Consider the following 27,717-nt stretch of genomic DNA (forward strand, 5'->3'; position numbering starts at 1 on the left):
ATAAGTAATGAATTACAAACCACTGAAAAGAACATCCATGAGCTCATACCAATAAAAAATGACTGAATGGGTAAGTAAGTGAATCAATCAATCAGAAGGGTTTTCCTTACAGAAGAATGCTGTAACTGACTAGGAGGAGGGCTGAAATTGGAAAGTCAGCAGTTTACAACCACTATAGAAAAAACTACACCAGGCAAGAATCGTCAACAGAAGCTAAATCTAGATGAAAATTTTGATAAGGAGCAGGATATTCACATGATTCTACTGATTGCTTATTATAGTTACAAGGAAAACAAAACAAAACAAAAACCTTGAACTCTATGGTGGAGAAATCTGGTAACATTCTGACTGATCACAGGTGACATTCCCAGTGTGCCTCTATCTGTGACATCCCAAGGAGGACACCATGTCATTTACGCAGTCTTCTGGCTGGAACGCAGAACCCAAATCTAATCATGAGGAAAAGGCAGACACCCCAAATGAGGAGTGACAGACAGACAAACGAAGGGCTGTATCACTCAAAAATGTTAACATCATGGAAAAAGAAAGGCTGCGTGACCCTTTCAGACGACAGAAGGCAAAAGAGACAAAACAGCTGCATACCATGTCTGGTCCTAGACTGGATACTTACCGAAGGGAGAAATGCTTATGTGAGGAACATTATGGTTTCACATGAGAAATCTGGAATACGGAAAGCAGATTAGATATAAATATATTCAAGTTACTGAAGCTGAATGTTATACTATAGATATGGACAAGAACATCCCTACTAGAATATACACTGACAGGCTTTCAGATATAAACGCAATCTTTGCTCCAAGTTGAGGGGAAAAACTGTGTGCACACGTCCACGTGTTTGAAGGGAGGAAGGGAAGAGCTGCACCTGAATGACAGACGAGCTGAAATGTCCACAGTGAATCTAGGCAAAGAGAACACTGCTCTTAAACTATCTGTTAAGCCACCATTTGCAGTTTTTTCTACCATATTATTCCCACGGTAAGTTGAAGAGAGTGAGGTCTCATGACGTGAACTCATCAGAAGTGAGCCCTCTGGCTCTTACTCCAAAGTCTAGCACTGATTTCAACTATCACAGTATATTGCATTTGGGATGTTAGCCCGGGTGGCTCAAACGTTAAAGAATCTGCCTTCAATGCAGGAGACCTGGGTTCGATCTCTGGGTCGGGAAGATCCCCTGAAGAAGGGAATGGCTACCCAGTCCAGTATTCTTGCCTGGAGAATCCCATGGACAGAGGAGCCTGGCAGGTCACCAAGAGTCAGACACAACTGAGTGACGAACACTTCAGCTCCAAGATTTCCAAGGCTGTTTGGTCTCTCCTATCTCACCTCCTGCAATTCTCTGCTAAGATTCCTTCCTCTGTCCCCCTACCCTCAAACGCTACAGTTGCTTCTTGCCTCAGGCTCTCCAGCACACAGTACAATGGCCAACTTTACTTCTTATAAACACCCCTGGAAAATCATCTAGCTGGAAACTCCTGGATTTCAGCTCTCATACATTTACTGGACTATACTCTACTTACTCCAACAGGCACCTGGCTTACTCTCTTGTTAGGATTTCAGGAACCATTCATTGAGCTGAAATATTGAACTTGTTTCATCGCTTGCTCATGGCTGTCCTCATTCTAGCAAATACTGAGAGTGCTCCTTGTCCTCCCTTCCACTTGCCCACCAAATCTGACTGGGATCTCGTCAACATTCACTTTCTAGAAGATGCTCTCTCAGTTTTCCCAGATCTGGAGGTGTCTGCCATGCTTAGTCCCTTCAGCAGACAAGGGCTGCAGCAGTGTCATTCGCGCAAGGAACAATAATGCAAAGTGTGTTTTTAGTGGCGTAACCATCATGACAACTTCAAAAGTTGTCTCACCTCTTATTTGATTAAGGAAAACAAACACTGGAAAGAAGCCAGTGTGTGCACACGCCGAGAGGTAAGAATGGCTGTGTGTTTTTGGTTTTTTGTTTTTTTGTTTTGTTTTTTTTTAAAGAAAAAGGATGCCGAATGCCATGGTCAAGTAAATTTGGAAAATGCTACATGGAATAAAGCTACACCAGGTTCTTAAGATTTTTTAATACAAATCAATGTATGTTGTAATTTTCTTAAAGAGGCATAAAGTATACAGTGCTTTCTAAACTTATTTGACCACAGGCTTTTCCACTGAGAGCCTCACCTGGGAAAAACATACCACAGACTATATACTATGGAAATGCTGCTACAATGTTACTGGGAGAAAGCACCAGATTATCAGAAATTTATCAAGATTTAAGAACCAAAAGAAACCAACTGCTTAACATTAGCAGAGTCCTGTGAAGCTTCCCACCTATAATACAGAGGAGCTACAGATCCCAACTGTAATTACTTAAAGACCAAAACCCTGGAGAGTTCTAGATCAAATATTTGCCTACTTCAGGGCCCCATGAAAATTCTAATGTCAACTTCCTATCGTGTCCTCCAACCCCCGAACTGCCAATGACCAACTAACTCCAATCTGCCTCTGCACAATTACAACACACACATGCAGAGAAAAGGAGAGGTTTTGGCTGAGAAGCTTCTCAAATTTTAATGTGTATACAAATTAGTTGGTAATGTCGATCAAAATGCAGATTCTGATTCAGCAGGCATGGGTTTAGGCCCCCATATTCTGCATTTCCAGCAAGCTCGCAGGTAACACCAATGTTGTCAAACAAGGGACCTCACTCTGGCAGAGTTCTGGGCACCTTACGACAAAAAAGAGGCCCCTAATTTCTAAGTATCCACTAGCTCTCCTTCAAACTGCTTTTCAAAAGTCAGACTCTCCCAGATGAAAACAATGCAGCTCTCAGCGACCTATGAAAACTGAAACTGAGCACAATAAAGGGAGGACACTGAAATCATCACTGTCCGCTGACAGTTATTTTCCTTTAGGAATGGCAGTCTCCTGCGTGTTGCCATGAAAGTGCATGTGTTTATACAAAAATCACTTAACTCTAAATCCTCATTCTACTTCTGTATGGAAATACCCACGCCAATGACGTAAAAATGCACTGAAGTCTGTGGTGGTCAGGAGTTGTCTCCACCTTCAGTAACTCACAGGCTACAAAGAGAAACTACTATTGCCATGCCTCCACCCAAAAAAGAACGTATAAAGCCAGCATCTTTCTCAATGATTTACTGAAAGCAGCAGCTCATTTTAATAAAAGCATCCCAAAACATAAAATTGATTGAACCAACTGCTGTGGTGGGCATACACAACAGCTGATCAAAATCATTCAAGACTTTTATTCTTATAGATCTTCTTTCAGGCTTTGAGAATTTTTTCCCATTCTATACTTTAACCTTGAAATTGAACTAGAGAAAAAAGAACTGGTACATCTATAGAATATAGTTTTAATCTAGAAAGTAAGTCAATTCAAGACAATAATAAATAAGATCACATACAGCCTAATGCCCAAACCACTTTTCTAGGATGTACTTTGAATAACAAAAACTAAGAATTTAAACTGAGCCACTTTTTGTGCTGTTAAAAATCGTGTGGCCTTTCCTAGGGACGGCGCTGCCACCGTACCACATACATTACCCCCATTCCTTACAAAGGAAAAGTCAGCACAATTAGAGATTATTTCTCTTTATAACTGGATTTCCTTGATATTAAACATTTTAAGATTTTATTTAACTAAAAAACAAAGACATTTATCCTTTCATTGCATGTTAAATGATGCCTTTATTTGACTTTTTATAAGGTAATTTTATAGTATTTTTGTCACAGTGAAGGACAAAGATAAGCCAACTGTTTAGATTCCTCTCCTTTATGTTGTGTCTTTGATCACTAACAATGCTGCGTGAACAGCCAACAGAAGGCTGACATTTCATAAAATATGCAGTGATAAAAACTAATACTGTAGCATCTGGGAGTGATATATAAAATGCAGAAAAACACCTAATAACTGTGATCTTAAATTACAAGTTACTAAAAGCTAAATAAAAAGCATACCTAAGAATAAAAAAGTGGCAAGATTACAGAGGGGTTTTTTGTACTCTTTTTTCTAAAAACAAAGTTTTAAAAAAAATTAAGTCTAGAACACTTTCCCTGCTATTCTATGCATAAAAGCCAGCTACCTTCTAAGAACAGGGTTTCCATACTATATACTTTTCAACAATTGAAGAATACATTACAGAATTATCATTGAAAGGGTTTGCAGAAAATGCGAAGGAAATTCCTTCTTCTTTAATACTTAAAAAATGTCAAAACTGATGATTGGAAAGCACTATATCACTTTGAAGCCATGATGCTAAAGAGCATCACCAAAGTAAGTTTTAAAAACTATAATAATCTAAACAAACATACTCATAATCCCTGTACTAATCACAATCTAAAGCTTAAGTCCCTGGTACACAACAGCAAAGTAAATTGTGCTCAGATACATTTAAATAATTTTAACTTTACCGCTAAACATTTGTTTGTTAACAGTGGGAAGCAAGTAAGGTATTCAATAAAGAACATTCAAAAGCAATCATGTGAATTATCTTTATAGCATTTGGTTTAATATTCCACCTATATCCATCAAAATCACCGTCCAGTAGAAGTGCTTTTGGTTTTGGGGTTTTTTTTTTAACATATATGCTAAGGGGAAGTGAAAAAATAAAAAGCCATATTCAGCACTTTAAGAACTCTGAATTATACTTTAACTAAAGAAAACAGACAACAGTTAAGTATGTGGGAGGCAACTGTCCTTGCACTTATAATCAGCACCTGAATTTAGGGATCTCACTGCCTAGTGCACACCCACCCGCATGTTATTCTTGCCATGGCTTTTTATGCCACTTAATGGAGACAAATACACTTTTCCCTCCTCATATTTACATCAACGCTATTTCATCTTTTTAAAGCTGTTATAATAGGTTAAACGGCAGTCTCAACATCACTCTTCATCTCCCACTGGACAAAGAATGACATTACAGGACTGAGAATAGAGAAGGCATATTTACATTCATAATGTCCCTAACTATAACATTTATGTAAATTATGATTTTACATTTGCAAATACAATAATTTTTCGTTTCATTGCATACTTTGCCATTCTTTCAGCATTAACTTTCTATGGTTATTACAATCTCAAAAAACCATACCTAGGAAACATGATGTCGTTCAAGCCACTGGAAGAAACATTTAAGTTAAAATAATAATGTGTCTAATAATGTATTTAACTTTAATCTTTTCTATAAAAGAGAACTTTAGTATATTAAATATAAACTTTTCATAGATATTCAAGGATAAACAAATTTACTGTAACTGTTTAAATGTCAAAAAAAATATGAATCATCCTTTCCACTCTTTTGCCTACTGAATCTAGACTTACGGCATGTCAGTACTGTGTACACAGAAGAAAACAACTGTTTTACCCTTGGAAAACCTGAGAGTAGTTTACTGCATCAAAATTCATGTTTAAAGCAAGAAAAAGTATATATACCAATAACAGCAGAGGAAAAGAAAGAAGGCGATTCTCAGGGTTTCACTTGTCAAAAACGTAGCAAACCACAGTCCTCAATCGTAATTAAATAAGCACTGCTAAGTTAGCTCCAGGATATTTCTCTCTCCCTTCTAGAATGGAAAGTCCATGAATACAGGGTCTTTACTTCTTTCGTTTAACCCATTATCAATACTTCTTGGGTAATCAATTAATATTTATGAAAATAATGAATGAGCAAATATCAATTTATCATCTGAGATTTGTAATGACTGATACTTAGTCCATAAGAGAGATCTAAGGAAACAGAACATGGTCCCTCATCTCTTCACACTTAAAATCTATTAATAATGAACAGTACAGAATCTAGGCCCAACTACAAACACGTAATAGTGCAAAACACCAAACAAAAAGGGCCCTGTAATAGGTAACAAATCAAAACAGGACTTGAGAGAGGGTGAGATCAAGGTACACCAAATTCTTCAGAAAGATTTCATGGAGTGTGCAGGACATGAGCTCCAAGTTAGGAAGAAAGTACACAACCTTTAGAAAAGCATGTTTAGAGAAAATACAGCGGGATCACAGGACAAAAGGAGAAGTGAGATGAGGAAGGCCATGCAAGTCCAGGAAAATTCTCAGTATGTTGGCACCATCTTGACAGAAATGGGAGACTTTTTTGTTACTCACTAGTGGAACACACAAAGAAGGCAATGGCACCCCACTCCAGTCCTCTTGCCTGGAAAATCCCACGGACAGAGGAGCCTGGTGGACTGCAGTCCATGGGGTTGCGAAGAGTCGGACACAACTGAGCGACTTCACTTTTCACTTTCACGCACTGGAGAAGGACACGACTTAGCAGCAGCAGCAGCGGAACACAGGCTAAATAAGCAGCTTAGGACAACTCCACCAAGGAGCCTTGAAAATCACGCTAGAATCAGTATTTTGGAAAACCCTGGAAGGGAAAAGGGCTCAAGTGGTGAAGAATCCACCTGCCAAGGCAGGAGAAGGAAGTGGCAATGTGCTCCCCTACTCTGGCCTGAAAGGCCCCGTGGACAGAGGCGCCGGCCAGGCTCCAGACCACGGGGGCCACAGAATGTTGCAGCACATCCAGACAGTAAGGGGGAAGAATCTGACAGAGACTGTGTATATAACTGAACCACTGGGTTTTTTTAAAAAATATGAAATCAGGCTGGAGATTGCAAATTTCAATCTACAGACAGAGTGGGGTTATTAAATGTTCCTAAGCAGGAAAGCAATGACAAACCTAGGCACTGTATTAAAAAGCAACAACATCACTCTACCAACAAAGGTCTGTATAGGAAATGGATACCCACTCTAGCATTCCTGCCTGGAAATTCCATGGATACAGGAGCCTGGTGGACCACAAAGAGTCAGACCCAGCTGAGCAACCAACACTTCCACTTTCAGTCTTTCCAGTGGTCATGTACGGATGTGAAAGCTGGACCACGAAGAAGGCTGAGCACCAAAGAACTGGTGCTTTTGAACTGCAGTGTTGGAGAAGACGCTTGAGGGTCCCTTGGACTGCAAGGAGATCTAACCAGTCCATCCTAAAGGAGACCAGCCCTGGTTGTTCACTGGATGGACTGATGCTGAAGCTGATGCTCCAATACTCTGTACACCTGATGCAAACAGCTGACACACTGGAAAAGACCCTGATGCTGCCAAAGACTGAAAGCAGAAGAAGAGGGAAACAGAATGAGATGGTTGGATGGCATCACTGATTCAATGGACATGAACTTGGGCAAACTCCAGGAGATGGTGAGGGACACGGAAGCCTGGTGTGCTGCTAAAAGTCGAACAGGACTTGGTGACTGAACAGTAACAAGGCAGAATGATGACAGAATAAAAACAATACTTAAGGGAAATTAATCTGACAACAATATATGGGATGGATTTGAACGCAGAAAGGATATCAAACACTTCGGATACGAGCAGAGCAAAAACTTCTGAAGTATTCGAGGAATAAGGCTGTAAAGGAGTAGATGGGGCTGGCTTTTAAGAATGGTAAGGATCTGACAGGAGCAAACCCCACTATGACTATAAACTAATTAGATATGATGAGTAAGGGAGCGAATTCCTAGGTCTAAGAAAAAGATCCTAAAGATAATGGGAGGCAAGCTAAGAACAGCTAAATTCTGCTGGGACAAGAGGATGCGTTCCGTTCTTCCAAGCATTTCAACATGTTGGGAAGCAAAGTATTCGAGACAGTAGGAAATGGAGTAGAGACATGAGAATGTGGCAAAAGGCACAGAGGACAGATTTTATTTGTTGATTTTTACCTTTTTATTTTATATTGGAGTATAGGTGACTTTTACCTTTTTATGTTGGAGTACAGGTGACTTTTTTAACTTTTTATTTCATGTTGGAGTACAAGTGACTTTTTTGCCTTTTTATTTTATGTTGGAGTACAGGTGACTTTTTTACCTTTTTATTTTATGTTGGAGTACAGGTGACTTTTTACCTTTTTATGTTGGAGTACAGGTGACTTTTTTACCTTTTTATTTTATGTTGGAGTACAGGTGACTTTTTACCTTTTTATTTTATGTTGGAGTACAGGTGACTTTTTACCTTTTTATTTTATGTTGGAGTACAGGTGACTTTTTACCTTTTTATTTTATGTTGGAGTACAGGTGACTTTTTACCTTTGTATTTTATGTTGGAGTACAGGTGACTTTTTACCTTTGTATTTTATGTTGGAGTACAGGTGGCTAACAGTGCTGTGTTAGTTTCAGGTGGACAGCAAAGTGACTCTGTTTCATCTATACACAGGTCTATTCTTTTCCCACTTCGGCTGTTGTACAACCTCGAGCAGGGTTTCCTGCGCTGCGCAGTGGGTCCTTGCTGGTTGTCTATTTTAAGCTCTGCAGTGTGCATATGTTGACCCCGAGCTCCAGACTGTAGAGTGTGCTATGAGGGTGCAACAGTGCAGACCTGGAAACGGAAGGGAGAGGACGAGTAAAAAGCAGAGGCTGAAGATTCAGCCACACTATTAACGAACTCTATAATATACCTGGGGAAAGCAACTAAAATGAAAGGGACTGGCTGGCTTCATGAGACAGCTGAGTGCCGGATGACTCACGAAAGGACCACAGTGTCCAAAGAGCTCACAGAAGCTTACCCAAGCAGCGCTGGAGAAAGTAAAAGAGAAACCATAATCTGTAAATTGTTTCTCTTTTTATTTGAATAAGGAAGTATCAGAATATAAACTAAGTACCTGAGGAAACCATAAAATGTTTAAACACATTACTTCCTATTGTATTATTTCACTAAAAGAAGAGGCTACGACATTTTTCTTTTAAAGTGTCCGAATTCTAGAATACACATAAATGCCCACAGAGGCCAAAAGCAAATACTCATCTATTCTTTACCCTTTACATGAACCACAGTACACCCCTCATTTTTTCACATCTATATTACTTCTAATTTCTTTATTTCATTTTCTGAGGTTTAGGTCAGTTATCTACATAAAGTAGGTATTATGCTTTGATAATTACCAATTTCAATAAAATATTTCAATGAGAAAAAGATTTAAATATTGTACATATTTTTACAACATATACAGTCAACCTATTTTGAGGCTAATTTACAAGGTAGAGTTTACACAAGAACATAAAAGAGAAACATAAGGAAAAGAGAAATTAAGATGAGTGCTCTTGCCCCCACTCAGAACACCACATGCAAATACTGATTGCGTAATAAGGTTGTTAAAAGTTGTCTTCCAGAGTATACTTTATCTGAAGAATCCCGAGAAAAATTTAATTGTGACAAGATTTAGGGATTCTGATGGGTAGAGAAAAGCTCTCTAAGGTCTGATCTTCGTTGTGATACATAAAGCAGAGACGTGTTCATTCATCAGCCAAAGCAGCACTTGCTCCGAGATGAGTACGTGAATACGTGCAGGCCACGTGGGTGTCACGCTCGACTAGAAGATATTTAAGCTAATCAATAAGTCAGAAATGTTCTTACAAATGCTAAGTGGTTGTTTATGTGTGTTAGGCTTTCTGTACGGCGTATTAATGTGCTTTCCGTGTGTGATATAGTGAACTCGGGGATGATGAATATGTGCCGTGTCTGCCGGCTACATTTCCACCGACAGCAAACGGAGTGTAACACTGGCATTGTAAACGGAAAAGAGAGAAATTAACTTTAGAGGTATGGAGCATGGGTTTTATGTATTAGGCATTACTTAAGTAAATCTAAACTCTGATGGATTCACTATTAAATTAAAGACTCAACTATCTATAAATTACCAAGTATCCAATATCTACTTAGCTTATTAAAATAAGATAAAGGATTGAAAGTCATAAATTGGTCTTTTTCAGATTGTCCAAACAAGAAATTAATCTATTTGAATACAAAATTATATTCTGTGCTTTGGGAAAAATTCCAGATGACAAACTTAGTTGAAGAATAGACAAAAATGGCAATTTGGTCTTTAGACAGACATAAAATACATGATTGTTTTCTTCAATTAATGTAGTTTAATCTACTAAATTAAAATTCGCAAAAATGTGAAACAAAAATACTCAAGTACCTACTTTATTAAAAAGGCAGCAGTACCAACAAAATTTGTTTCTAGAATATAAAACCACACCCTCTGAAAAAATAATAAGCTACTTAAATGAATGCAATGCCCAGGGACCTCTTCAATATAAAACGAAGTCTAAAGACGGGGAGTGGGCACGGTGGGGAGAGCCGGTCTTAATCCCTCCTCTTTCCATGCAGTAGTCTAAGGACAGCATCACAAGCAACAACAGAAACTTAGACACAGCTTCCTGAAGCTGCCGTGCCACGAGGAACCAGAGTATGGCAGACTTCAAAGGCAAAAGACTGAAAGAACGATGGGAGCCACCACACCACTGAACACGTGGCTCCTTCATCTACAACAAATAGGCAAAAAAGAAGCAACATACCTCCTCCTTGCTGACTTCTGACAAGTCAGGAAAAGGATTCACGACCATCGTAAAAGTGTCAAAGGGAGCCCGGACAGGGAACAGAAAGGAAAGAACTGAAACATACATTTTAAAGAGAGGAAAGAAGAAAGTTGAGTCTGGGGTTTAATTTGTATTTTAAGTAATTCTACTGGCAGCTCAAATTGGATAACCCTATAATTTAGTGGCCAAACTGTGACATTCCTAAGAGTTAAAAGACCTTGTAGGAGGCAAAACACTTCACCAGTCCCTCCAAAGCCGCCTCTTACTCCCTTAGACCTGTTACTTCACAAGGCAAAAAGCCATCTGAAGAAATGATTACTGATGAACCTTGAGCTGGAGAGATTATCCTAGATAATCCTAGTGAGCCAAATCTAATCACATGAGTCAAAAAGAAAGATGCAAGGAGAGAAGGGTCAGAAAGGCATCAAGGAGGATCCCAATAGCTGTTGCTGGCTTTGAAACGGGGGGAGAGGGCCATGAGCCAAGAAGTAGCTGTCACAAGAAGCTGGAAAGGGTTCCTGGAGCACAGGAACCAAACAAAAGAATGGAGACCTCGGTCCTACAATCACATGGAAGGGAGTTTTGCCAAGAAACTGAAAGAAGAGGAAACAGATTCTCTGACCCTGATTTTGGGCTAGGGAGACATATACTGGACTTCTGAACTATACGACCATATAACTAAAACTGGGTGTTGCCTTAAAACAATACCTTTGCGATAATTTATCTGGGAACAATAAAAAAAAAAAAAAAAGGGATGCTAAAAATAATTAAGGCAGGATAGTAGGCATTCAGACTAAAATTGAAGAAAGTAGGGAAAACCATTAGGCCATTCAGGTATGACCTAAATCAAATTCTAAACCATTATACAATAGAAATGACAAATAGATTCAAGGGATTAGGTCTGATAGACAGAGTGCCTGAAGAACTACTGACGGAGGTTCGAGACACTGTACAGGAGGCAGTGATCAAGACAATCCCCCCAAAATAGAAATGCAATAAGGCAAAGTGGCTATCTGAGCAGATCTTGCAAACAGCTGAGAAAAGAAGACAAGCTAAAGGCAAAGGTAAAAAGGAAAGATATACCCACCTGAACGCAGAATTCCAAAACATAGCAAGGAGAGACAAGAAAGCCTTCCTAAGTGATCCGTGCAAAGAAATAGAGGAAAACAATAGAATGGGAAAGACTAGAGATCTCTTCAAGAAAATCAGAAATACCAAGGGAGTATTTCATGCAAAGATGGACACAATAAAGGACAGAAATGGTATGGACCTAACAGAAGCATTAGATATTAAGGAGAGGTGGCAAGAATACACAGAAGAACTATACAAAAGAGATCTTCACGACCCAGATAACCATGATGGTGTGATCACTCACCTAGAGCCAGATATCCTGGAATGTGAAGTCAAGTGGGTCTTAGCAAGCATCACTACAAACAAAGCTAGTGGGGGTGATCAAATTACAGTTGAGCTATTAAAAATCCTAAAAGATGATGCTGTGAAAGTATTGCACTAAATATGCCAGCAAATTAGGAAAACTCAGCAGTGGTCCCAAGACAAGAAAAGGTCAGTTTTCATTCCAATCCCAAAGAAAGGCAATGCCAAACAATGCCCAAGGTGAGGTGAGGTGAAGTCGCTCAGTCGTGTCCGACTCTGTGCAATCCCATGGACTGTAACCTACTAGGCTTCTCCGTCCATGGGATTCTCCAGGCAAGAATACTGGAGTGGATTGCCATTTCCTTCTCCACGGGATCTTCCCGACCCAAGGATCGAACCCGGGTCTCCCACATTGGAGGCAGACGCTTTAACCTCTGAGCCACCAGGAAGGTGCCCAAACTACCCAAACTACCAGGAAGGTGCCCAAACTACTGCACAATTGCACTTATCTCACGCACTAGCAAAGTAATGCTCAACATTCGCCAAGCTAGGCTTCAATAGTATGTAAACCGTGAACTCCCAGATGTTCAAGCTGGATATAGAAGAGACAAAGGAACCAGAGATCAAATTGCCAGCATCCTTTGGTTGTTGGCAAAAAGCAACAGAGTTCCAGAAAAACATCTACTTCTGTTTTATTGACTATGCCAAAGCCTTTGACTGTGTGGATCACAACAAAATGTGGAAAACTCTTAAAGAGACGGGAATACCAGACTACCTGACCTGCCTTCTGAGAAATCTGTATGCAGGTCAGGAAGCAACAGTTAGAACTGCACAAGGATCAACAGACTGGTTCCAAACAGGAAAGGAGTACGTCAAGGCTGCATACTGTTAACCAGCTTGTTTAACTTAAACGCAGAGTACATCATGAGAAACGCTGGGCTGAATGAAGCACAAGCTGGAATCAAGAATGCCAGAAGAAATATCAATAACCCTAGGTATGCAGATGACACCATTCTTATGGCAGAAAGTGAAGAAGAACTAAAAAGAAGCTCTTGATGAAAGTGAAACAGGTGACTGAAAAAGCTTGCTTAAAGCTCAACATTCAGAAAACTAAGAGCATGGCATCTGGTCCCATCACTTCATGGCCAATATATGGGGAAACAATGGAAGCAGTGACAGATGCTACTTTTGGGGGCTCCAAAATCACTGCAGATCGTGACTGCAGCCATGAAATTAAAAGACACTTGATTCTTGGAAGAAAAGCTATTACCCAATCTAGACAGGTATTAAAAAGCAAAGACATTACTTTGCCAGCAAAGGTCCATCTAGTCAAGGCTATGGTTTTTCCAGTGGTCATGTATGGATGTGAGAGTTGGACTATGAAGAAAGCTGAGCCCTTAAGAATTATGCTTTTGAACTGTGGAGAAGACTCTTGAGAGTCCCTTGGACTGCAAAGAGGTCAAACCAGTTCATCCTCAAGGAAATCAGTCCTGAATATTCATTGGAAGGACTGATGCTGAAGCTGAAATGCCAATACTTTGGCCACCTGATGGGAAGAACTGACTCTTTGGAAAAGACCCTGATGCTGGGAAAGATTGAAGGCAGGAGAAGAGGGGGACGACAGAGGATGAGATGTTCAGATAGCATCACCAACTCAACGGACAGGAATTTGAGCAAGCTCTGCGAGCTGGTGAAGGCCAAGGAACTCTGGCATGCCACGGTCCATGTGGCTGCAGCGCCGACACGCATGCGCGACTGAACTGACTGAGCGGGCACTCCACGGGCTTCCCAGGTGGCGCAATGGTAATGAATACGCCTGCCAATCTAAGAGACACAAGAGACGCAGATTCGACCCCTGGGTCAGGCATCAGGAAGATCGGCTGGAGCAGGAATCCGTAGCCCACTCCAGTATGCTTGTGTGGGAAGGTCCACGGACAGAGGAGCCTGGCAGGCTGCACTCCATGAGGCCGCGAAGAGTGACAGGGCCTAGCACGCACATGCGCGTGCACACTCACAGAGCAGGATCTCAAAGGACTGTCTCAAACAACCTGGGCGGATGATTAGCCACCACAGAGCTAGCTCCTACAAGCACAACTAACTCACCAATACGTGTTTCTGATAGAATTATTTTATCCAATAAAGAACTCAAACCTCTAGCTTATCAATGAAAATTTTTAATCCAAATCATATTTAGTTAACAAGTCTTAACTAATTTCCAGAAAAGAAACCCCACAAGAAGCTGCAAATAGTCATCAAGTGCGTTTATTCCCCAGGAAAATTAAAATGTCAATTCAAGTGTTCAGTTAAGTCTAGTTGCTCAGTTGTGTCCAACTCTGTGACCCCATGGATTACAGAACGCCAGGCCTCCCTGTCCTTCACCAATTCCCGATTCTACTCAAACTCATGTCCATTGAGTTGGTGACGCCATCTAGCCATCTCATCCTCTAGCATCCCCTCCTCCTCCTGCCTTCAGTCTTTCCCAGCATCAGGGTCTTTTCCAATGAGTCAGTTTTTTACATCAAGTGGCCACAGTACTGGAGTTTCAGCTTCAGCATCAGTCCTTCCTAATCAAAGAATATTCAGGACTGATTTCCTTTAGGGCTGACTGGTTTGATCTCCCTGCTGTCCAAGGGACTTGCAAGAGTCTTCTCCAACATCAAAGTTCAAAAGCATCAATTCTTTGGTGCTCAGCTTTCTTTTGAGTCCAACTCTCACATCCATACATGACTACTGGAAAAACCAAATGCTTATAATTCATTTGGTAAAGAATCCGCATGCAATGCAGGAGACGCCGGCTCGATTCTTGGTTCAGGAAGATCCGCTGGAAAACGGATAGGCTACCCACTCCAGTATTCTTGGGCTTCCCTTGTGACTCAGCTGGTAAAGAAACCGCCTGCAATACAGAAGACCTAGATTCGATCTCTGGCTTGGAAAGATCCCCTGGAGAAGGGAAAGGCTACCCATTCCAGTATTCTGTCCTGGAGAATTCCATGGACTGTACAGTCCTTGGGGTTGCAAAGAGTCGGACATGACTGAGTGATTTTCACCTTCATACTTGTGACACATTTCAAGTATTAACATCTACTAATTTCCTTTATTCTGTATTATATCATATCTTTCTGTTTTCCTAATAAAAAAATTTCCTGTCACTAATAACAATTCACAATGAAATAAAACAGAGAAGGAAAGTTCCCTTTCCTCAGCATGTTAAAAGTTATTCTATTAAAAAATTCACTAATTTAGCCAGAGGAGGTCAGAGAACATGGAGCAGTGGAAGAGGTAAGCATTAGACTGAAACTTAGGCTCTACTTTAAGATGGGAAAGTAAACAAAAATTAAAAAACAAGAACAACAACAACAAAAAAGAATGCTCTTTATCATTGAGAAAAAGGAGCCAGAGGTCCAGAAAAAAACAGTATCTACTCTTTCAACACAAGCTACTCCTAAAGAGATTTGCATTTTGTTAAGCTTGAAAGTATTTCTGGAATAATCTACTTAAGAATAAAGTCATTGTGAAACTGAATATACATTTTTTAAACTTAATGTAATTGTCACTAAATTCAATTTTAAATTAAATATAAAATTACTGGACATTGTACATATCTCCCCCATTACATATTATTTAAGAAGTAGCTTCCTTTTCATACTTCGCATAGAAAAAGCGAAAGACAGTATTACTTACTCAGTTGTCGTCCACCTGTTTGCAACCTCATGGAGTATAACCTGCCAGGCTCCTCTGTCCATGGAATTCTCCAGGCTAGAATACTTACAATCATTACTAATTTCTATTTCTGACATTAGATGACAAGAAAAAAAATTGTCAACTGAATTTTTCTCTTTTTAAATCTGCTAAGGTCCTCCAATATCTAGCATAGAACCCAGTTCATATTAGGCACTCAGTACTCACAAGCATCACCAACTCAATGGACATGGGTTTGGGTGGACTCTGGGAGTTGGTGATGGACAGGGAGGCCTGGCATGCTGTGGTTCATGGGGTCGCAAAGGGTCGGACACAACTGAGTGACTGAACTGAACTGAACTGAATCACTGAATGAGTCAGCCTCTCTCAACCGTGATGGTTAATTTTATGTGTCAACTTGACTAGCCCAGATATTTCGTTTAACATTATTCTATATGTTTCTGAAAAGGTATTTTTAAGATGAAAGGGAAAAATACACCCAACTGAATGCAGAGTTCAGAGAATAGCAAGGAGAGCTAAGAAAGCCTCGTTAAGTGAACGACACAAAGGAATAAATGAAAATAATAGATTGGGGAAGACTAGAGATCTCTCCAAGGAAACTGGAGACATCAAGGGAACATTTCATGCAAAGATGGGTGCAATAAAGACCAGAAAGAGCAAAGACCTAACAGATGAAGAAGCGATTAAGAAAAGGTAGCAATAATGAACAGAAGAACTGTACAAAAAACTCTTACTGACCCCGATAACAACATAGGTGTGTTCACTCACAAAGACCCTGGAGTGTGAAGTCAAGAGGGACTTAGGAAGCAGGACTAGGAACATACTTAGTGGAAGTGATATAATTCCAGCTGAGCTATTTCAAATCCTAAAAGATGCTACCGTTAAAGTGCTGCACTCAATATGCCAGCAATATTTGGAAATATCTGGAAAACTCAGCAATGACCACTATCTTGGAAAAGGTCAATTTTCATTTCAATCCCAAAGGAGGGAAACGCTAAAGAATGTTCAAACTACAATACAATTGCACTCATTTCACACGATAGCAAGGTAATGCACAAAATCCTGCTTCAACAGTACATGAAGAGAGAACTTCCAGATGTACAAGTTGGGTTTAAAAAGGCAGAGGAAGCAGAGATCAAATTGCCAGCATCCACTGGATCACAGAGAAGGCAAGCAAATTCTTCACCGACTGTTAAAGCCTTTGACTGTGTGGATCACAACAAGCTGGAAAGTGCTTAAAGAGACGGGAGTGCCAGACCACCTTACCTGGCTGCTGAGAAGCCTGTGTGCAGGTCAGGAAGCAAGGGTTAGAACCAGACACAGAACAGTGGGCTGCTTCAAAACTGGGAAAGAAAAACTGTCAAAGCTGTATATTGCCACTCTGCTTATTTAACTTATATGCAGAGTATATCATGCAAAACACCAGGCTGGATGACTCACAAGCTGGAATCAAGATTACCGGAAGAAATATCAATACCTCAGATATGCAGATGACACCACTCTTACGGCAGAAACTGAAGAAGAAATAAAAAGCCTTTTGATGAAAGTCAAAGAGGAGAGTGAAAAAGTTGGCTTAAAACTCAACATTCAAAAAACTAAGATCGCAGCACCCGGCCCCATCACCTCATGGCAAGGAAATGGGGAAGTGGAAACAGTGAGAGCTTTATCTCTGTGGGCTCCGGAGCCGCTGTGGATAGTGGCTGTGGCCACAGAATCGAGAGGTGCTTGCTTCTCGGGAGAAAAGCTATGTAAGACCTAGACGGCGTTTCAAAAAGCAAAGACATCACTTTGCTGACAAAGGTCCATTTAGTCATGGACTAAAAGCTATGGTTTTTCCCTAGAAACGAATCGATGTGAGAGATGGGCCATAAAGAAGCCTGAGCACCAGAGAATTGATGCTTTCAAACTGTGGTGCTCGAGAAGACTCTTGAGAGTCCCTTGGACTGCAAGGAAGGAGATCAAACCAGTCAATCCTAAAGGAAATTAGTCCTGAATATTTACTGCAAGGACTGATGCTAAAGCTGAAGCTCCAATGTTTTGGCCACCTGATGTGAACAGCTGACTGATTGGAAAAGACCCTGATGCCGGGAAAGACTGAGGGCAGGAGAAGGGGATGGCAGAGGATGAGATGACTGGATGCCATCACCAACTCAATGGACAAAAGTTTGAGCAAGCTCCAGGAGATGGTGAAGGACAGGGAAAGTCTAAAGGCTGCAGTCTGCGAGATCGCAAACAGTCAGACAAGACTTAGTGACTGAACAACAAAAACAACATTTAAATCAACACACTAAGTAAAACAGAATTTATTTTGGAGATGTTGGTGATGGACAGCAAGGCCTGGCGTGCTGCACTCCATGGGGTCGCAAATAGTTGAACATGACTAAGCAACTGAACTGAAATAAAGCAGATTACCAGAATTAATATTATCAAACTGGCTGTAGTCCTTTATTTTAAAATAAAGGACTGATCTCCCATGTGGAGGAAATTCTGCCAGCAGACTGCCTTGGGACTTAAAATGTAACATCAACTCTTGCTTGTTAGCAAACCTTACAGATAATGGGCTTGTCAGTCTCCACAATTATGCACGTCAATTCCTTAAAATCTCTTTCTACACACACACATGCACATACGCACAGCTTATTAGTTCTATTTCTCTAGGTAAATCTGACTAATACATCAACCTTATCAATGAATTGGAGTTAGATCATAGCCGATTACCCATCTCTAACCAAAGATAACTTTTTGAGTGTATGTATATTTATAAAAAGAGCTGTCCAAAAATGAACCACAGTGGTATCTAAAGAATGTTTCCTAACAATATTTCATAAAAAGGATGTTCTTATTGGAGGGGAGTCAATTTTGTTGTGCTAAGTTCGTGTGTTTAAACATACTCAGAAGGTTACTAAACTGCTAACAAATACCATTCTAAGACAGTCCATCTCCTTATCTTGGGTTACATCAAATGCTACTCATGAAGAGAGAAGATACAGAACTTTCAGTACGCATCCCAAACTCTCTATTCCAGCAACAGCAGGTAGGTTTTCTCACATGGTAACTCTGGTTGACCAGTAATGGCTCCCTAAATTAGAGAATATTATGGAACCATCTTACGGCTAAGCAAGAACAAATACCATGAACTGATGTCTGTAATAAGCAACGAAAAGGGGATGCCTGTAAGATACATGTATCTGCCAGCTACACACTCTGGAGAAGTCTACGCTCTGCTGAGAACCAAGTTACACAACTGGTCCTCCTCTGGACCATGGTGGGGTTTATAACACAGGGGACACATGTATGGAGCTAAGGAGGAAGCTGAGCTCATTGCATATCATGACAGCAAATTCTGCACTTTCATAGCATACCTTCTGACTTTTGCACTTTACAGAGTTAGAATTTTCTCATTAAATCAGGTGGCAAATCCCACAGACAGAGGAGACTGGCCGGCTACAGTCTATGGGGTCGCACAAGAGCTGGACCCGACTGAACACACACAAATAGATCACAGAAGGCAGATAATGTAACATTATCCGTTGAAGAGAAAAGTAACCCAGAATTAGCTGTCTGAATTAGCTGTCTGCATGTGTGTCCGTCACATCTGACTCTTTGAGATTCTATGGACTGCACCCCACCAGGCTCCTCTGTCTATGGGACTCTCCAGGCAAGAATACTGGAGTGGGCTGCCATTTCCTTCTCCAGGGCATCTTCTGAATCCAGACACCCCGCACTGGCAGGTGGATTCTTTCCCCTTGAGCCACCTGGGAAGCCTCCAAAAGCAAACCAGCATCTGAATTAAGGCAACTAACTGTGAGAGAGAATCTCAGATCTGGTCAAAATCTTCCAACCAAAATTTCCTCTTAAATCAGACCTCTTTTAGAATTTGGCTGATGTTAAAGTTCTATGGCTGAGAAGGATAATGCAATAAAAGAGAGCACTATAAAAATTAGAAGACAAAAAGAAGGAAAATAAAATACCTAATATTAAGATAATTTAGTCATTACACCTTTTGAAGAATTCTGCATTTAAAAAAGAACAGGTGTTAGTCATCAAAAACTATTTGTCATTTGATTCCACCACAGTACCAGCTAAAAAATAAAACAAAACATTCACAATTTTCTCTTTAAAGCAAAGATCCAATGCTCTTTTGTCAAACGAAAAGGAAATATTTTTAAAATATTTTGCGAAGAAACAATTATCGGAGTTTCATTATCCCTATATCTAGGATAATGCAATCAATTAGGTATTAAGCCCCTACTATGTGAGATTCTCATAAAGAAATACAATAACTCCCATTAGGCACAGGATAGTCTGACAGAAAACACAAAAACTCATAAATAATTCACACCTAAAACATTGGTTATATAATCCTACACTCACACTTTACCATTTCTATGCCTCTCTTTCATTTATTTAATTACATTGGAATTATTAAAAGTTAGAAGTATGTAAATGAAATAATCATATGTAACAGTAAACTTTATGCATACATGGAGGGAATGGTTTAAAAAAACCCATCTAGAAAGATAGTTAAGGTCCTACCACTAAGGTATTCTTGAGGGAATTATTATTTTTGAGGATACCAGGGATCCCATCAATGCACTGATTACTTCTTTAAAGGGCCAAATCAATACCCTTGGTCCAAGAGTACGCATTGTACCATTAGAACTTATTCACAAACTACATCCTGAGCACCATCTGCACTGTGAGCAGACGGTAGTGACGCAGGACAGAGGGGGTGAGCGCACGACTCCCAGAGCCTGAAAGCCTGCGCTTGCGTCCTGGCTGTATGTTTCAGGAAACCTTACTCTACGTTCTCTGCGTCTCGTGCAGTGGGGACCGAGCTCACAGAGTGGCTGGGAGGATAGGATGTGAGTCTGCAGACAGTGCACGGAACTACCAGTGTTGGCAGTCCATGAGCGCTCGCTCAACATCGCATTCTCCCCACCCTCCTCCTTCCTCCTCCTATCACCACTGGCCCTTCTGTATTCTGCTCTTTCCAAAGCAGTAAGGCCACCTTTGCAACATTTCTTGGCATCTGCTTCCCAGAGCATTTTTTCTCTCCTTACACAGTTTGCTGGAATATTTTATTTGTGGCTGGCTCTGACTTTATGTTAATTGTGCTTTTTGTTTCCTGCAAAAAAATGCAGTGCCTTACTATTGCTGTATTTAGAATTGTAAATTTCAAAATCTATAAATAAAAAGTTAAAATAAATAATTTTACAGGAAGCTAGTCCTGATTATAAATGCAGACTAATGACTTCTCCCCCACCAAAAAAAAAAAAGAATAAAAAGAAATGATCTGAAATAGCCCCAAATCCACTGCTTGCAAATAGTATTACATGGCATTACTTTTTTTATTGGTTCAAAATCAGGTAGTATTAATTGTTAAGTAAGATCACAATGACTTCGTTTGTACAGATTTGAGGTTTGTGATATAAAACTACAGGTATTTGGTGAACCATATTTTAACATTTAAATGCTTTTTAGATTTCTGTTTTTCCAATACTACAATGCGCTTCCCTCGTGGCTCAGCTGGTAAAGAATCCGCCTGCAATGCAGGAGACCTGTATTCGATCTCTGGGTTGGGAGGATGCCCTGGAGAAGGGAAAGGCTGCCCACTCCAGTATTCTGGCCTGGAGAATCCCATGCACTGTGTAGTCCACGGCGTCACAAAGAGCCGGACACTACTAAGCGACTTTCACTTATTACTACAACTCACAGTACCTTTCACAGGCATTTTTTCATCAGAAGATCAGAGCCAACTGAGTGTGACCACTGTCTTCTGGGAGGTGGCGTCCTCAAATCTGAAGTGGAGTCAGGCCAGGCAACTGGCCCTGGCACTGGGTGTTATCATAGATATATCATCATGTTCAGACGATGCAATCCGCACAAATTCTTATTCTTAACTTCAGCATTTCATAGATGGGGAAAGAAATAAGATTCAGAAAGACAAACTGACTTGTTTAAGAGCAAAGAGGGTACCTGGCAGAGCTAGGACCAAACCCCCGTGAGTTTTCAATCCGCCCTAAGGTTTACAGCAGAGCGAATGCCTGCACCATGTAACACTGAGACCACATACTCTTGACATAGAGCCGATGCTCCTCACAGAAAATGAATTAAAACCACAAATACTTTCTTCCACCTGTGATTAATGGTTCCTCTAGATGCTACAAAAACTGTTAAGACATTAAATGAGACGAAGCAATTTCAGTTTCCTGTGGATATTCTGTAGTACTTAAAGGCAGAAAAAATTAGCCTTCTCTTCTTTTTCCAGTCAAGTGCACATGGTTACTTTTCCAAAGAGTTACGAGTAGGCTAACTAAACTTATTTTTTAACATAGATTCACAAATAATACTAATAACTCTATTTTGGAAATGTTTTCTGGCTAGAATAATTTTAACAAAACTGCCAAGAATTAATGGAACAGGAGAATGCTTCATTCACTCTCTCTATTCCTCTATCTCAACTTCTCAGGAAAAACCCAATTGTCAACTCTCTTAAGAGACGTTCTGGGGGCTATGCATACCCTGCCATCACCAGAATCCACCTGCTTCTAAACACAATGAAACAAACCCAGGTACGGAAATATTCACAGTATCGTTAAATTGCCAAATGTGAAATTGGAGATGCCCTTTACAGCAAGCACAGATTTGTTAAAAAGAGTTAATTCTCCAGAAAACTGCCACTCTGATGGCTTGGATTCTCAATGTTCAACCCTAGCGCTGCATTACTGTAGACATCTAAATTTTACATTTAATCTGGAAATGCACCTCATATAGTGTTCAGTGTTCATTCATCAGTCAGCCAATATTAACATCAGGCACCACCCTAGACGAGAATTTTTCTTATAAAGAAAGAGAGCCACTGACCTCAGGAAGTTTAGTTTGGTAGTGGTATTTACAGCAGCAGGCATAAACCTCCTCCTCCTCTGTGCAACTATAACTAATGGTCTTCCATACACAGATAGCAGCATTATCGATTTTTATTGAGAAAGTCTACTATGTGACTCTAACCTCAAATGGACGACAAGTGATCTATTATTTACAAATTACAACAGGAAACTCATCCCATGGCCCACTTCCCAAATATTTCTTCTCTCATAGTTGAAACCCATTTAAAATAGTTTGTACAAAAAAGGACAAATGTTTGGGACACTGCATAACTTGCATTTTACATCCTGGAAGCACGGCCACATTTTTGTACGTGTGTGTAAAGTCACGATGGCACACAACCCAGATGCCCTATTTGTTTCCTTTCAATGCCACTTTTAGATTTAATCTGTTTCCGGTCCTGAAATTCTTCCATACACTAGTCCGCTAGCCCACTACAGCAGGGACTGACTGGCAACTCTATACGACCTGCACAACTTGGATTATTTCTGTAACTGTTATTAAATGATGAGCAGGAGAAACATAACAAATGGTAGTCAGCAACAAGGTACTGAGCAAAACAGGTTCTAACAGACGTCTACCCAGAACTCCACCCAAGAAAATTATTTCTAAAACCAAAAACACTTCCTTACAATAATGGAGCATCTTTTCTTTTATGGTTTCACAGGGTAAGTATGACAGCACGCTATCAGAGTTGCAGAAGAATGGGCTTTTAAAAACTTCTTTGAAATAATTTTACACTTATAGAAAAGTTGCAAATATAGCAGAGTTTCCATATACTGTTCAACCTTGGTTCCCCTAATGTTAAATCACATGTTAACTCCAGTAGAGTTATAAAAACCATAAAATTAATACTGGTTCAACATTGCCATCTTTCTCCTCTGTAAATTTACTATTTCTCTCTTTGTAAGTATTAAACGTTTTGGAGAGATTCATTTAGACTATGTAAATATTCTGTTTCTCCTCAAACTTTCCCCCTACTTTTGGTATCCATGCATGGACCTTGCCTGTAACAACTACCACTGTGGTATTTACCATGGTGATTTACTTTTTCTCTCATTCCATCTACATTTATTAGTTGTAATTCAGAAGAAAAGTTTTAAACTATTTCAAACACCAAGGTCAAATATAAAGCCAAAAAAAAACAAAAACAATAAATGTAGTGGCCAACACTAGCCCATCTTAAGTTAGTGACCTTAACTCACCAAGTCAGATGCCAAGCAGCTCCTTTCTGAAGCATCCGTGTTTGAGCAAGCTGTTAATGACATCTGTCAGCAGCTGTAGTGTTTTGTTTCATATAATTGTAAGCTCATTTTTTATCGCAAGCAATGCATCACGATGCACATTTAAGGTTTTCCAAATAAAGAGTCTTGAGTAATCTATTCTGAAGTAGCTAATACCGCAGCACATTTGACACTAAGGGGTAAGCAGTCCTTGGAAACCAAAGCAACCAGGACAGCAGAGTATTCTGCCCCTGCAAACCAGTCTCATTCCCCATGAAGCCGCCCCACATAAGCATAAAATTACTCTGGTAAGGAGGCATCTCTCAAAACAGTGCATTCCAAAGCTCTGCTTTTCAAGACTATTGTTCCTGTGATAGGATGAGGACCGACCACCATGAAAACATAACCTTCTTCATTTACTCTTTCACAAAAGGAACACCTGTCAATTTCACTCTAAGAGGCTTCAAGCTTATTTGTAAAAGTTTCCAGAAGATGCCCTATTTATCAAAACTTATTCTCCTTGTTTGTTCATTAAATACAGCAGTCTTACTCTGAGATCAAAAAATGTCAACCAATTATTGTATAAGAGAAGTCCTCCTTTTTAATGCTGAAAGCTACTCAGAACACACAGATTATAACAGGCGACTGAACACACTGCTGCTTATTCCTACGTATATCTCAACCGTCATAAGCATATTTTTTACCATGTAGTTTTTCATACTAAAACCCCAGTAAACTGGCAACTAACAGAGTGGCTGACACATAACAAATGCGCAAGTATGTTTTAGTGAGTAAGTTACCGGTGAACAATTCATACACAATGTGTGACCGATGCACAGCCGCGACTCCTTCTGGAGTACTTCCACTGCAGGCTACAAGGCCAAACACACTTCTTCTTCAGCACACTCAGAAATCTACGCATTTTAGTTATTTCTTAGCAAAGACATGAAAATGACTAAGAATATAGTCTAAATGACACGGAAATACATCCTTGAAGTTTATTACCCCAAAACTGCATTATATTTGTAAAGGACAATGAATCATACTTTAAAGTGATTTACTTACACAATGGATATTTGGGTGATAAAAATAGATGAGAAAACAGGAAATCTCACCCACATTCTTGATTTTACAAATTACTGTCATGATGAGTCCTGGAAACTATTACAGGATTATAGTGATAGGATTTGTATGACTTTGTTTTTTGTTACAAACCTTAATTTATTAAACAACAACAACCACCCTTGGTCTAAAGCTTAGCCATGAACAAGATTTAATTTAAGAGTCTTAACTATTCCATGGAACACTGGATAAGTTGTAGTGGTCATTTTCTTCATATTCTTTGAAAATAAAAATTACTTTAATAGATAAGATTGCTAGCTTATGCTTTAAAACATCATTCCTATAACTGGAAATGTATTTTAGCCTAGAGTGTAAAGACGAAGGTTGGTGTGCACTGGTTAAGTCTATGTTTAGGAAAGAAAACTGCAGTCAAAGCTTCCTCTTTGCTCAGATCCCAAAGGACTAGAGGGTAATTCTAACCAGCAGGGGGAGATGAAGAGGACAGTAGTAAGACAAAGAGCAGGCTATAGGCAGGAAAAGCAGTTATAATTATAGCTGGGAACACAGAATTTGTTAAAGGAAGTCTACTGTATAATTATATTTGAGAATTTAGCAAGATGCCCAGAGGCTGATTCGCAGCTGTCAGAACTGGTATCTCTACTTCTGTTCATGCAGCAACCACGTCGGCTACTAAATCCACTATCTAGACTTGACATTTAGAGTAAAGAGACAGATCTTCTCATGAGACTTCTGTTTTCTACAACGGATGAAGGCATCCATTTCAACAAAAAACTCTCTTCACCTTCCTTCCCAGACCTAGCTCTCCTCTCTCTAGCCTCTTGTTCTCAGAGAACCAGATATTCTTATAGTAAAGCTATTATCTCAGTCCACATCTCTTCCCTGATTTCTCGTCAGATCAAGAAGCCATGTGACCATAACCTAAGTGCAAAAGTCAACAGGCTCACAACAAATTCACTTCCCTCCCTGCTCATCCTTCTCTTTTCACCCTATTCTTTCCAATGGCATCAGAATTTACTCAGTTAAGCATAAAACCTCAAGATTTACCTCTGTTTTTTCCTCTGTGACCTCCTAGCATTCAATTCATCAAATCCTATTAACTTCTGGTAAAATTCTACCATAGTGGCACAGAATGTGACTTTATTTGGAAATGTGTTTACAGAGGTAATCAAGTTAAAATGAGATTATGAGGGTGGCCCTAATCCCACATGACTTGTATCTTTATAGAAGGAGGGTATCTGGACAGGGAGAGACTCTCAGAGGGGGAGGACTACATGGAGACATGGACGGGAAAGACACCAGCCTAGGAGCATCAAGGACTATGGGCAAGAGCCAGAAGCTGGAAAAGGCCAAAAATAATTCCTCCCTAGAGCATTCTTCTCATGTTCCTAGAGAGAACAATGGCCTGTCAACACTTGATTTTGGAAGTCCATCCTCTAGATCTGAGTTAATAAATGGGTTTCAAGCCACCTAGTTTTAGGTACTTTGTTACTGAAAACGAATGTAACATTCCCAAGTACTTCTGAACTCAAATATCCATAACTTTGTATCTCCAAACCTGCACCTTATCTCTGGAAAGCACCCAACCCTCTTAGCTAGCTGTGACATACTCCTTTCCCAATTTGGAACCAGTATGCTGTTCCACGTCCAGTTCTAACTGTTGCTTCTTGACCTGCGTACAGGTTTCACAGGAGGCAAGTCAGGTGGTCTGGTATTCCCATCTCTTGAAGAATTTTCCACAGTTTATTGTGATCCACACAAAGGTTTTGGCATAGTCAATGAAGCAGAAGTAGATGTTTTTCTGGAACTCTCTTGCTTTTCCTATAATCCAATGGACATTGGCAATTTGATCTCTGGTTCCTCCACCTATTCTAAATCTGCCTTGAACATCTGGAAGTTCATGGTTCACATACTGTCGAAACCTGGCTTGGAGAATTCTGAGCATTACTTGGCTGGTGTGTGAGATGAGTGCAATTGTGCAGTAGTTTGAACATTCTTTGGCATTGCCTTTCTTTGGGTTTCGAATGAAAACTGACCTTTTCCAGTCCTGTGGCCACTGCTGAGTTTTCCAAATTTGCTGGCATATTGAGTGCACCACTTTCACAGCATCATCTTTCAGGGTTTGAAATAGCTCTACTGGAATTCCATCACCTCCACTAGCTTTGTTCATTGTGATGCTTCCTAAGGCCCACTTGACTTCACATTCCAGGATGTCTGGCTCTAGGCGAGTGATCACACCATTGTGACTATCTGGGTCGTGAAGATCTTTTTTGTACAGTTCTTCTGTGTATTCTTGCCACCTCTTCTTAATATCTTCTGTTTCTGGTAGGTCCATACTGTTTCTGTCCTTTATCGAGCCCATCTTTGCATGAAATGGTCCCTTGGTATCTCCTACTTTCTTCAAGAAAATTTTCTTGAAGAAAATCTAGTCTTTCCCATTCTGTTCTTTTCCTCTATTTCTTTGCATTGTTCACTTAGGAAGGCTTTCTTATCTCTCCTTGCTATTCTTTGGAACTCTGCATTCAAATGGGTATATCCTTCTTTTCTCCTTTGCCTTTCACTTATTTTCTCAGCTATTTGTAAGGCCTCCTCACACAGCCACTTTGCCTTTTTGCATTTCTTTTTCTTGGGGATGGTTTTGATCACCACCTACTGTACAGTATCACAAATCTCCGTCCATAGTTCTTCAGGCACTCTGTCTATCAGATGTACTCCCTTGAATCTATTTGTCACTTCCACTGTATATTCATAAGGGATTTAATTTAGGTAGAATCCGCCTGCAATGCAGGTGACCCTGGTTCGATTCCTGGGTCAGGAAGATCCACTGGAGAAGGGACAAGCAACCCACTCCAGTATTCTTGGGCTTCCCTTGTGACTCAGCTGGTAAAGAATCCACCTGCCATTTGGGAAACCTGGGTTCGATCCCTGGGTTGGGAACATCCCCAAGAGAAGGGAAAGGCTACCCACTCCAGTCTTCTGGCTTGCAGAACTCCGTGGATACAGTCCACGCGGTCGCAGAGAGTCAGACACGACTGAGCACT

At 40.2% G+C, this 27,717-nt stretch overlaps 1 protein-coding gene across 22 annotated transcripts in view; it reads right to left on the bottom strand.

The window, feature by feature from the left end:
* The window catches only part of TBC1D5 (TBC1 domain family member 5), a 593,981-nt gene that overhangs the window by 460,064 nt on the left and 106,200 nt on the right, over window positions 1-27,717 (bottom strand). For 2 of the 22 annotated variants that reach the window (XM_069568816.1, XM_069568907.1), the window contains exon 3: window positions 632-681. The exons of the other annotated variants lie outside the window; for them this stretch is intronic. The gene's annotated coding sequence lies outside the window, so the exon portion shown is untranslated. The remainder of the gene's footprint in view (window positions 1-631; window positions 682-27,717) is intronic. 22 annotated transcript variants of the gene reach the window in all.

The sequence above is a fragment of the Ovis canadensis genome, chromosome 1, assembly GCF_042477335.2.
Source record: "Ovis canadensis isolate MfBH-ARS-UI-01 breed Bighorn chromosome 1, ARS-UI_OviCan_v2, whole genome shotgun sequence".
NCBI classification, from domain to species: Eukaryota; Metazoa; Chordata; class Mammalia; order Artiodactyla; family Bovidae; genus Ovis; species Ovis canadensis.